The 12,175-nt window shown below is 41.0% G+C and overlaps 1 protein-coding gene across 2 annotated transcripts in view; it reads left to right on the plus strand.

Moving 5' to 3' along the window:
* The window catches only part of LOC105669745 (Runt related A), a 78,825-nt gene that overhangs the window by 18,979 nt on the left and 47,671 nt on the right, over window positions 1-12,175 (plus strand). For both annotated transcript variants that reach the window (XM_067351205.1, XM_067351202.1), the window contains one exon: window positions 466-583. The gene's annotated coding sequence lies outside the window, so the exon portion shown is untranslated. The remainder of the gene's footprint in view (window positions 1-465; window positions 584-12,175) is intronic.

The raw sequence follows: 12,175 nt of genomic DNA on the forward strand, positions 1-12,175 counted from the left end.
ATGTGCTGCTGGTTCCATAAACACCCGCAAAACCCAACCTCCTTGCCACATTCTAGAACCTCTCTATTGCGGATGACCGATGGTCTAGATCTAGAATACGCTAAACTGCTACGTGAAAATTGCTTCGAAGGATTGTGATTGAATTATATTTAAATCACAGTAAGCGCATGCGAACAAATAATATTTATAGTTATGTTTTATAATTTTATTTATATATATATATATAAAATAGAACATTTCGTTATTACAAAATAATTACAATAGAACAAACGAAGTACAAGATTACAGCATTAATACATTTTTTTATATTAATAATAATAAATAAATCCTATGTTTGATAAATAAGAAGATGTAATTGTAAGTTTAAATTGCGTTTTATTATTTTTTTTTAAATTAAATACTTGTATAGAGCAATTCATGGTTGACTCATGGTTATATTATGAAAATATTATGGATTTGTTACAGATGTCATAATTGGAAACCGAATGACTCATTTCAAAGTAAAAGAAACCATTCGTTCAGCGGAAGAAGGAAGCAGAAATATCTAGCACGACAAATTCCAGGCCTTCTTGCGATCTTCGAGGTTAGTGCTCAGCGGGAGATTCGTGCCTATAATGAGGCGAGACGGTTCTTAGGAATATTTTTATCTTTAAAATGGCGCCCTTTGTCTCGCTATAACTGTACATTATTCTAACACGTGTAGAAGTGGCACCATTGAAACCGGTATCCTGCAGAGTTCATAACGCATCTCTTTTTGCTTGCCTACTTTGTAGTTTTGAGTATTAGTTGATCGTTTGGCAAGGCAAGAGGTTTCATGGCATGTTTTAAGGTTTGTGTTACTGAAATGCGGAAGTCTTCTAATATAGAAATCGTTTCGATCTCCCCTTTGCTTTTGAAGACACAATAGATAAGATAATAGATAATAGATAAGATAATAGGAACATAAAAAAATAAAGTAATAGGGTGATGCTATATCGACTCTGTCCAAAATACTTTATACAGCTGCGCGTGTACGATTGAAAACTGCCTTTCTTTTCCATTTTATTTATACAAGTGTAAATAAGCTATACACTAATTTGTTGTATTTTTTACTTCTTAAAATTAAAAAAAAAAATTATATTTATAATGATTTACATATTACTGTCTGTTCAAAAAGATGAAAGAGCAATTTTCTAGTTTATATCATACTTGGTTAAAAATTATGAAATTTGTCTTAAATTTATTCAAACTTGTTGGCACTTTATATAATACAAAGATATTGCTTTTTATGTTTTTTGTCGATGATAAAAAGAGATGATAATCGTGAATCATGATTTTATCTAAAAATAGAAGAACTAGAATAGCTTACCTTGTGGCTCTGGTATGGCATTCTGATGGCGAAAAGTTTCACATAAAAATAGCTTTTATAATAACGAGACATATACAAGATTTGTTTTGACATAAAAATGCATTAAATTTTTTTTATATGTCTCGAAGTTACAATTAATCAGTATTTTTTTTTTATTATTAAATTTTGTTTAAAGAAATTATTAGGATATTGCATGAAAAATTTAAAAGTTTTTACTTTCTTCACTTCTTATGCTACAATTTATCTAACAATAGCCGACAGATTAGTTTCCGGCTGAATGCATTCAAGAAAACTATAAAGTAATTTGCTCAAATTTCTTGATAGAAAACGTCTTGATGTCTTCCATAATATTTTGGAAACTGCATAGAGACTATTAAAATAGTTTCTTGAATATCTTGCGCCGTGAATAAAAAAAACGATCGTCTTCTTTCCAATTCTATCTGCATTTATTTTCTTAAGAAGATTTACATACTTCGAGACAAATAATTGCGTTTGTAGATATTTGATCAATCTTGCCAAAGCCTAGAAATTCAACAAAAAACATGTTTGAAATTTTAACACGCATTGAATATTCAATATGCATCGCAATACTCCAGCAGGTCTTCGGTTAATTTGTATGCGGTTTTCCTCGAACATTTATTCGAGAAAATGCGACTCAATTGCGAAATTGACTCAATTATACCCAAGGGCAGCGTTTCACAGTGTTATATTCTTAGAATAAAAGCGCGGAACCGCTTAGCTTGCATCGTGAGAGCGAAATGCAGCCTTTCCGGGAACGAGCGATCGGGCAAACGACAAGGGCAGAGGGTGGCGAGCGGCGGCCTTCGTGCCGGGCAGTGTCCATTTATCTCGCGTTTTGTCGAGTGCCAGAATACGTCCTTTATTTACAGGCGACTCGCGTTTTTCCAGGACGTTGCATCGAGTGCTGACGAGAAACGTGTTTATTATGCGATCCGCCTCGAAGTTACGCGTTCGGAGGGCGGATCGCCATTGTCGATGAATCCGATGCGGGGAGGCGGGCCCGCCGCTGTTTGCACCCGCGAGCATAAAGCAGATTTTCAGTGATTTACGTCGAGTCACCAAACATACCACGCGCACCGCCGTGAAAACGCCTTCGGCCGCCGTTTTCCATTCATCCACGCGGTTTTCATGCCTGGACCGATTTCATTCATGCTTAGCCAAGGCTTGGGTATCTCTCGATGAAACCGAGAACGTTCGGCTTTCAAACATAGCGTCGCGAATACCGAATGTTTATGTGTTGAATTCGATAAAGTCTTTCAATTCGGTGATTTTTCTATGAATTTGTTGAAATCGAATATCTTTGGAGGTAGATATTTATTAATCAACATATTTCGTTATTGATATTTTCTATTTATTTGTTGTCATAATTTTTATAACGCTATGTTTCTAAAAATTTAACGAACATGATAAAATTCATGAAAGATTATACAAGTAAATCTTTTAATACTAATCTGCGCGTGGCGATGCAATTCTTGTGACTGATGTCTTCCTGCTCCTATGGAAATATGAGCCATGTATCTTTTGGTCAATGACACCCACGCATCCCCGTGAGATCCTTCACTTTGCGCGACGATCGATGAATGTCCCGGAAGACATTCTTTCGGGCCGCGCGATCGCACCGGGATGCTCGTATTATATCGCCGAATCGTATTGTCCGCGAGAAGATCGTATAAGATTTCGGATGATTGTACTTTCGCATCTTTCACAATGTCTCTCGTTCGGGGATAGAGACGTCTCAATTACCTGATCTTACCTGCTTTTACCTGATACACCTATATAAGAGAACGTTCGCGCGAATGAAAGTTGTACGCACTTAGAAATACGAGCATTCGTGATGACAGATTGAATGATACATCTACCAGTGCGGAACAAAATGATATCGCATCCGATATTCTCGTCAATTTGTAAGACAAAAAATAAATATTGTTAAAAATCTTTCTTAGATTTTGATAACAAAATGCACAATAATTTATTGCTCGTATAATTAATTAATTAATTAATAATATATGTTTCATGTTCCATTTTTTCAAGATAAATTAAAGATTAAATTTATTTTCTATTATTATTTAAGAATTATTTATAATAATACAGCTATTTATGACGTTTTTGCAAAAGCATTTGAAGATAAAAAATGGCATTTGAAAATAATTTTGTAACTTGTAAGGACACGTAGAAATACCGTATTTTTCAATGATTAATGCAAAGTGAGAAAAACTAAATTTAAGAATCAGATCACGGTCACATGGCCGTCACAACTAAACAAGCGGAAAAAATTTGAACTTTGCTGCGCTACATTAATTTTTATAGCTATTATTGTATAAAAAAGCTGACAATGGAGAAAGAAATGCTCGCATTTCCATAATATACCAGGACGGATATCATACTGTGACCAAGGACGTGCGGGTGAGACTGCATTGAAAATGAAAAACTTTCACCAAGACTCCCACTGATTTAGACTTAACGATATTTCCTTGTAAATTATCTTGGTGGTGCGGTCGCGCGCAACAAGAGCCACAAAACCTTTCTATTCATCCCCACTACGTAGGTTACAGGGCCACGCGCCATATATAATTTTCCAAGCAGAAAAACAAAGCGGTTTGCTGACGCGATAAAAGTTTACGCAAGCTTTCTAAGAAGATAATTCCAAGCGTGCGACTTGTTCATAAATTTGATGAGCACAATTGAACATTGGGTTAGGACTAAAGAACAGCATTCGTTACGGTGCGTATGGGAACGAGACGGAACGAAGTTCTGTCATAAAAATTGCTGAAATGTCCAAAAGTTTCATAAAGTGGCCAATGCGCACTCTTTTGCGTGACATTCTTCTTCGCCTTTTTTTCCGAGCTAGTTGAATAAGCATTTTCTTTTTTTTTTATGATATTGAGGGAAAATTCCCTTTCCGCTGTCTTCGTGTGGCAAACAGGTTTTCAGAAGGCATGAATCACCGATGGGGGTTTATAAATGACGGTCCGGTGTTTCATTCATCGCAATGTTAGCGCAGCCAACCTACTGACCTAAAGTCTGGTCTCTTTCTCTTTTGTTTCCTTTAGTCTCTTTTTTTTTTCACTTCTCGGCGTGGAGAGGCCTTAAACGAGCATGGACGGGGAGCGAATACCGAACGAATACCGGATCGCAATTCTTTCCAACCACCCTCTTGCTCGCGTCATCCCCTTCTCTGCGTCTCGATAGCATCGTGCGAGGGTAGCCTCAATCCTGCAGAAAGAGAGAAATGCGATTTGGGATTTCCGCGCTGGCGGCGGCTAGATTAAGGGGATCTTGTAAGACATCCGCTCGAGTTACTAATAAAGTATCTCGTCTGCAATCTGCTTTCGGTTGTTTCGTGACTTTTATGCGTGTTTGCGCGGATTAATGGAAAAGCGACTAGGCGAAAGACGTCAGGCAGGCTTAGACGAATAAAACGCGAGCACGTAGGATGGGACGCGCTTTTCGAAGAGGATTAAAATTATGTAAAGTATATTTTATAACAGATTACAATATTCCTAAATGACTCAATTTCACGATGACGTAATAAGTGTGTCAGTCAGTCAGGTATTCAGAATGAAGGTCTTCTTCCGACCTACAAAATTCGACACGCATGGCCCGCATTTTTATTGTATCGCATTTTGCACGCTGCGAATAGTTCCGGCCGTTTGTCGATGCGATGGAGAGCCGTGACATTCTTAAATTTGACCAAAGTGACTTTTTCCTATCGACATTCAAATTCCGTGTTCGTTCCGCAGTTTCACAGGAAACGTGAGAAATTTGTAGATGTTAAGAGAGATTGGGAGGATGGATGCACATACGATATAACAAAATTATGCAACACTGCGTAGCATATGAGATTAAATAATCTCTTATTAGAACGCTTAATTGATTCGCTTGACGTAGATCTCAAACTCATTTTTTAAACTTATCGTAGTTCTGCCGAAAGCAACACAGTAAAAAACTATTAATTCTTTAGCTGCAAGCACATTTTCAGGTAAAATTTAGAAGTCAAAAAACGATAATAAACTTAGAAGTCTAAATATTTACTGTAGAAAATCGTTTTTCAAGATTGATGGCAATCCGACTGTGCGATTAAACCATTAAGATAAGACACTATCGTATTCGTGCAGTTTGTAAGTAAATCCTATTAAGGCTATTACATCCGAAGATTGCATAATAAAAGTATTGAGGTTAAAATTAACACGCACCTGTTGATGAAGTGCTAAGTTTGAGAAGATTAAAGTTAAAAAAATTTGCATAATATTTTATTGTGTTCAAGACAATCTGATTTCATCTGAAAGTAAAATATCATGGCATTTTGAAAATTAAGATATTATAGTTGATAATAGGTGACAAATCGTGTAAAGTAAACATAATGATAGGCATTGCAGTTTTGAGATGACTGTGCGAGAGGTTTTCGAGAATGGCACGATGCTGGGACACCGCATATGGGCGTCGGGGGGTATTAGATAATGGTGTTAGCTCTCCCCAATATATTCAGCCACCCTATTTCTAGTGGTAGCCTCGGTACAAAGAACCCTGGGTACGCAACATGCACACAAGCAGAACGCGCGTATTGTCGCTGATCCCGTCGCTGCATGCGTGCCTCATCAACAGCGTGATTCTGTTTGCACTGTCAGGAATTGTTAACGTTCGAATGTTTTATGAAAAATTCGTTTCTAGCAAATTTATTTTAAAATATGAAAATTTCATTCGTTATTTATGTTAATATTATTATAGCTTTTTGTAATAAACAAATAAATATTGTATAGAATTCTCTCCACATATAGATTTATTCATATTATTATATAAATTTATAAAAAGAATTTTGCGCGACGGAATTAAAACAATAAGGCACTTTACTTTTATTAATGGCTCTCAGATGTTGCGTGTTGTATCAATACTTAAGACCTTCCGTTGAGGATCGGACGCGGACGGATACCCCACAAGATATTAACATCTACAGAATGGATCTGAAGGTTTGGAAAGGGAGGAAGGCGGAGGTGCAGTTGAAAGGCGGAGGGGGGAGTTTGGTTGATTTTGAGGGGTTGCTACGGGGGTTGTCGTGGCGTACCCCTGCGGGCTCCCGCTCTCGGCTCCTAGAGGCCAGGGTGGTTTACCCCCGACGACCGTAATACGCTGTACGAAGGGTGAGAGTGCAGCGAGTGTGCGCGAGCGTGTGTGAGTGCACACGCGTTAGGACGCGGCGTTACGTACGTGGGTAGCCGCGTGCTCCGCGTATATTCGACGACATTAATAGTAGGCGCAAGAAACAAGTCTTTCATACGTGAATAAAATATCGCACGTATAAAATTCTTTAAAAAAGTTATAGATATTATAATTATTTACATTGCTTTTTTTGCTGTTTATTTTTTAATGGATATTTTTTAGATTATAAAAACACAACGTTTTTTATTTCTTAATTAAGAAATACAATTAATCACATGCTCGTCTATTTGTGGCAGTATTAATTAATAGCACAATCAGCTTTGCTTATATTAATTTTATGATTATGATAACGTAGTAGAGGTAAAATATTTGCTTTCGTAAATCTCGCGCGCTGTACACGTACGCCATCGAATAAGGCATGCCGCGTTCGACGAAAGGGGACCAGTGGACCAAGAATAATCGATAAATCTGCTCTGGAAGGGCGAGCCCATTCCCTATAGTCTGCACTATACGTCCAAGCGATCTTTAGGATCAGTAACAACACGCTTGCTCCTCGAAAAAGTGTGCCGCAGTGTCGCCTTTGAAATATGAACGACGGTCGCGTAAGCAGGATTTTCTTTCATAATATTTCCATCATTTTTCAAAAAGGTTCGTAAGCGCAAAAAAAATTGTTCGATATTCGTTTCATACTGGTATCGATCTCGATGTTTATATCGCGCAAAAATATTTAAAAACAAATAATTACAATTAGCGTTAATTAAATAATTAAGATCGTGAAATGGCGTTTTTTTTTTAAATTATTGAAAATATTTCTTGCCTTTATTGAATGTTACAAGATAAGTTCGTGATTCGAGTTTAAAACTGAGAATGAATGATTCGTCAAGCCCGGCATCGCGGAAAAGGGCGAGAAGCTCGTAATCTATGTGAGAACCTCTGCGGGGTAAGTCTCACCCTATCCAGTCATGTGTGATGGACCTAAATGGATGAGACGCACCCCTGCAGCGGCTGCTGGCCTATCGGCTGTCCATAATTTTTGCAGCTATTCCAAAGGGTAATATCTGGAGGGTGGGTACACGAGGCTCTCTGTCTCCGGGAGGATAGGATACTAAGTACCTACTTGCTCCGCGCGAGATTAAAAATGCCCGGGTGCTTTTGTCGCGTATGTCTAGACCTTAATCTAGTCCTCTTGCATTCTCCACTCTCTTTCAGTCGGGATAGCTCTAATATAAGACCATAAATAAATTATTCGCCAACATTTTCCTCAATAAGCTTCCCGCAAGATACGTGTGTGCGTCAATTTTTCGTAATAAATTTAAAAATTTTGATATTTCCAACTTTCTACTATGTCAAAAAAGATTTTATTCTCTTTTATAGAAAGAGATTATTTTTTTGAAAGTTCATTTTTTTTAACGAAATTATGAAAGAAGATTATTGTTGTAAATTTTCACGATTCAATATTAAATTCTTGTTGATTAAATTTTCCGACGACAAAATACTTTTACGTGTCACAGTTGCCGTAGGTATTTAAAGTGCTGTTTTCATGCAGCTTTGTAGCCAAGTGTCGCGATGCTTTCGGCTCTCGACGATTTCCACATTTCGCACGCTGCAAAGCGAAGCCTACGAGCTTCTGGATTATGTAAAGGAGCGTGCGCGCGAGAAAGACGGAGAGAGAAAGAGAGAGATAGTAGGAAACTGGAGATATTACGTGGGTTCATTTCGACGTGAATCGATTTGGCAAATTGGTCAATCGCTGAGGGGTCAGAATTTCAGTACTGGCGATGACGGGGTAGAAACGAGGCTGCTAGTACGAGGGGGTGGCGTCGGGTTGTACGAGGATGGTGGAAGGAGAGACGGTGTAAGGAAATTGTTCCGACGTGTCCACTTCCTCCCGGACTGATGAGTTCCGTTCTGCCGTTGGATGGTAGCTTGGGTGGCCCCTTGCAAAAAGAAACCGAGGGTCTGGTCTAAACGCTTCGTACTTACCTACGAGTTTGATCGGAGAACCGATTTCGTGGATTTTGAAACGGGTTAGCGTAACGCGGTTAAAATCGTGACGTATTCGAATCGCGTAACCTGACCCCGAGTCGCGAAAGTCAGCGACTGTAAATTGCGACGAGTTGTAAATCGGAGAAGCGGACATGTGTGCGCTTGTTATAAAATAAGATCCATAAAGGAATTCGTACGACCTATCACGTTGCAGTTCTCACTTCAAATACCTCTCCTTTTTTCTTCTCTTTTAACGAAAAGACGATCAGAATATGGCCTGGCTTTCATTTATTTTTCTTGACAGGAATTCTGAATTGTCTTTAACGACTTTCTTGCTCTTCTCTTCTGGCGTTTTTCACAATGGAAGCTATAATACAAATCATGACGCATGTTTAAGGGGGGTCTTTACTTTGGAAGGCCAAAAAAATAGATGAGGCCTTGACACCAATGAAAGAACATTCCTTGTTAGAAACTTAACAGTTACGAACTGAATTGTTCGTAAGTTATTATTATTTATGATTCAATTGTCTTAGTTAAGAAAGATTTTCCATCTTGACGTTTTTAACTGTTGGTATCTTTGAAACTTTACAGATTTTATCGCGCGCGTAATATATTTTGTGGTCTGACAAATGCTGAAGGTCCTCACCATTTTGAAAGCATTTGTAGATGTCGGTGCGCCAACGCTTTATGGGTTTATTTTCTCTTTTATTACGGTACGCCGAAGATGAACCTAAGGTCTTCAGTACAGTATTCGTAGTTTCACGATATTTCTAATGAAAAAACCGGAAAACAAAAAAAGAATTGCGTACGTGGTCGGAGCGAGCGGAAAATTCCAACACGCAAAGGAACAAAGGCGCGGCGGGTCCGTTTCACGAGTGAAAAAACAAGTTTCCTCTCGGAAACAAATGCGGGAAGATCGATCCGCGTTTCGCGAAGCGACGGCGCGGCGCGCCGATTTAACGGGGAACGCGGCCTGAAAATCGGTGGTTTCTGCGAAACGATTCGCCTTTTCAGCGGCGTCGGCACTCGTACGCCAATCGACGGTCAAACGACCGCGCCTCGAACGGAACGAACGCGTGCGTGAACGCACTACGCGGACTGCACGTGACTGCGGCGCAGGTACTCTTTAATCCGCGGCAGCAGCCGCGAGCGGGTCGATAACCGATAACGAGGTCGAGGCATTGCGATGCAAAACAGCTCGTTAAGCGTTTTCTCTAAGGTCGCGCGACGCGCCGCGTCCGTCTTTACCTTCGCCCTCGAGCGGCCGAGTAAAAGACGTTAAGTTCGAGAAGCAGGGTGCGTCTACCGAAGACGACGACGACGACGACGACGATGACGACGATTTTGTGTGGGAAGGGAAAGGAGAATCCTCTTCGTCGCGAACGCCGCTCAAAAGAAGCTTATTATTTCCACGGTCTCTCGCCGCACGCTCCTCCAACGATTTCTACGAGACGTCGCGTAATCCTCGACACGCTCCATCGCAGGAACAATTAGCGTATCGCTCGGCAGAGACGGAACGGTTCCTCTTTAAACTAGATTCGAAGAATTCGCGGGGGTGATTAAGATCCTTTGAATAGCGCTGCGGGCGTCCTTTTGTTCACTTCTGCTTTATTGTACCGCCGCGACGAGACGACTGTCGTTTCGGGGAGATATTTTAATGCCGCGCGTCCGGAAAACACGATTAGAAAAAAGTCGTCTACGCTTCAAAGAAAAGAAGACGAAAGAGACACAAGCTGCCGGTGCGTTGCATCGAGAATAGATTTACTCATTTCAATATCGCAGCGTCTCTCCGCAAGTATATAATTCTCCGAAATACGAGCGTGAATTCATTTATCCGGCAAAATATGACTTGTCTGTTTTTTTCGCGAATGTAATCCGTGAATAAAACCATTTATTATAGGCGTAAACCCGGGGACCGGCAAATTTGCCTCGGCCGAGCGCGTTGACAGTGCCTCCGCATCCGTGAAGAGACCTTTACGAGCGCGTAATCCAGTGCGTACAACCCGATCTACGTACGTAAACGCAGCGCCCCGACCTCCGCATCAAGCAGCCTCTTTCGCATGCGTAGCGCCTGCGGTCGGTGCGTTGTTGGGCAGGTGAACCGGGGCGAGAGCGACACACAGGAGAGGGTGGGCGGGGTAGTTACTAATTGTCCGAGCCCTTCGCCCCTCGACCCGACCCCCTCATCAATGCTGATTGCCTAACTGTAGGACCCTCAAACCCAGATCCTCACGATTCTAGACCGGCGAAGAGGATCGACGTCCTCCGGCGTGTCGACGAAGCGAATCAACCGCTCCTTCCGCGACGCCGTTATATTTGACTCCGTTCCGAAATCCTGTCTCTCTCTCTCTCTGTCGATCTAATTGGAAATAGCTAAAGTAATTTGATAATTTATTCCGGCATATAGAATAATTGAAATAAATTTGATGTTTAGGAAATTTGAAATTTGATGTTTGGGAAATTTGAAATTTGATGTTTGGGAAATTTGAAATTTTTACATCGCGTATTGTGAATCTTTTATATTTGATAATGTACGCGAGAGATGAATTATATTATAGGATTGAACTTTTGCGAATATATATGCAAATCTTGTTGCTCTACGATTAACGCAATTATCTCGAAACATTTCCATTTTCCGTGCGTTTATGCTAATTGCGAGATCGCGAGGTCAAACGCGATTGCTCGACATTGCATGGTATGTAAAATGCCAAACGGTTCTCGTAATAAGAACATTTTGTTCCCGAAATCGTGAGTGGAGGTCTGTGTGTACACCGAAAGTCGATTATTCAGCCCGAGAGATCCGCACGTTCGCCCGTTGATTTTTTTCCAGCCCGTGCCGCGGCTGACTCAATTATACATGACGATTCTTTGAGCAAACATTAGTTAGCGCCGGCTGGCTCGCGCGTCGGATTGGCTTGGATCGGTTCGCCTCGGTTCATGCGGTGACCCTTCATGGTTGCTTGGTTCCGTTGTCTACTCGTCAGCGAACAGCCCCACGGCTACGGGGTGTCAACGCGGTTCTCATTTTCTCGCCCGGGCTAATCTCATTAATCGCCGTGCAAAGCTGCGAAATCGCCAAGTTACGGCGGACGGTCGGTGACTTTTGAAATTTCAGGACAGACTCGAGCGCAATTTTTAATCAAGGCGATCTGATCAAGATTTTACATCGCGCCGACACGTAACGCGTCGCGCATATCGAATTTCTGCTGCAACGTTTTCGATCCGAAGGTATATATCGGCGGCGCGCGTAAACGTCGCACCTGCAACCGGAATGCGAAAATTGAGTTATTCGACGTCACCGAGATTAACTGCGCTCGTACTCTGTGCACCAGTTGACAAACACGACCGGAACAATTCAGAAAAAAAACTATCCCTTACCCCAGGTCGTGTTTCAGCGCGATGCAGCACAGTCCCGACGGACATTTCGCGTCATGCGATATCTCGTCGAATGAACTGAACGTTACCGTGCCGCGACCGCGTGTTTACGTTTTTACGCAAAGAGCGCTGAATTAGGGTACGAGTGATTACTCGCGAGAAATTCTACCCGTGCAAGCACAGCAGCGCACGGCGAATCCGGCGTATTCCGCGCGAAGAACCACTGATTCGCTCGTCGGATTTGCTCGCGGCGACTTGAGAACCGCTGATGTCTCGAGCCTATAGGTACTA

This window comes from Linepithema humile, chromosome 3 (genome assembly GCF_040581485.1).
Source record: "Linepithema humile isolate Giens D197 chromosome 3, Lhum_UNIL_v1.0, whole genome shotgun sequence".
Lineage (NCBI taxonomy): Eukaryota > Metazoa > Arthropoda > Insecta > Hymenoptera > Formicidae > Linepithema > Linepithema humile.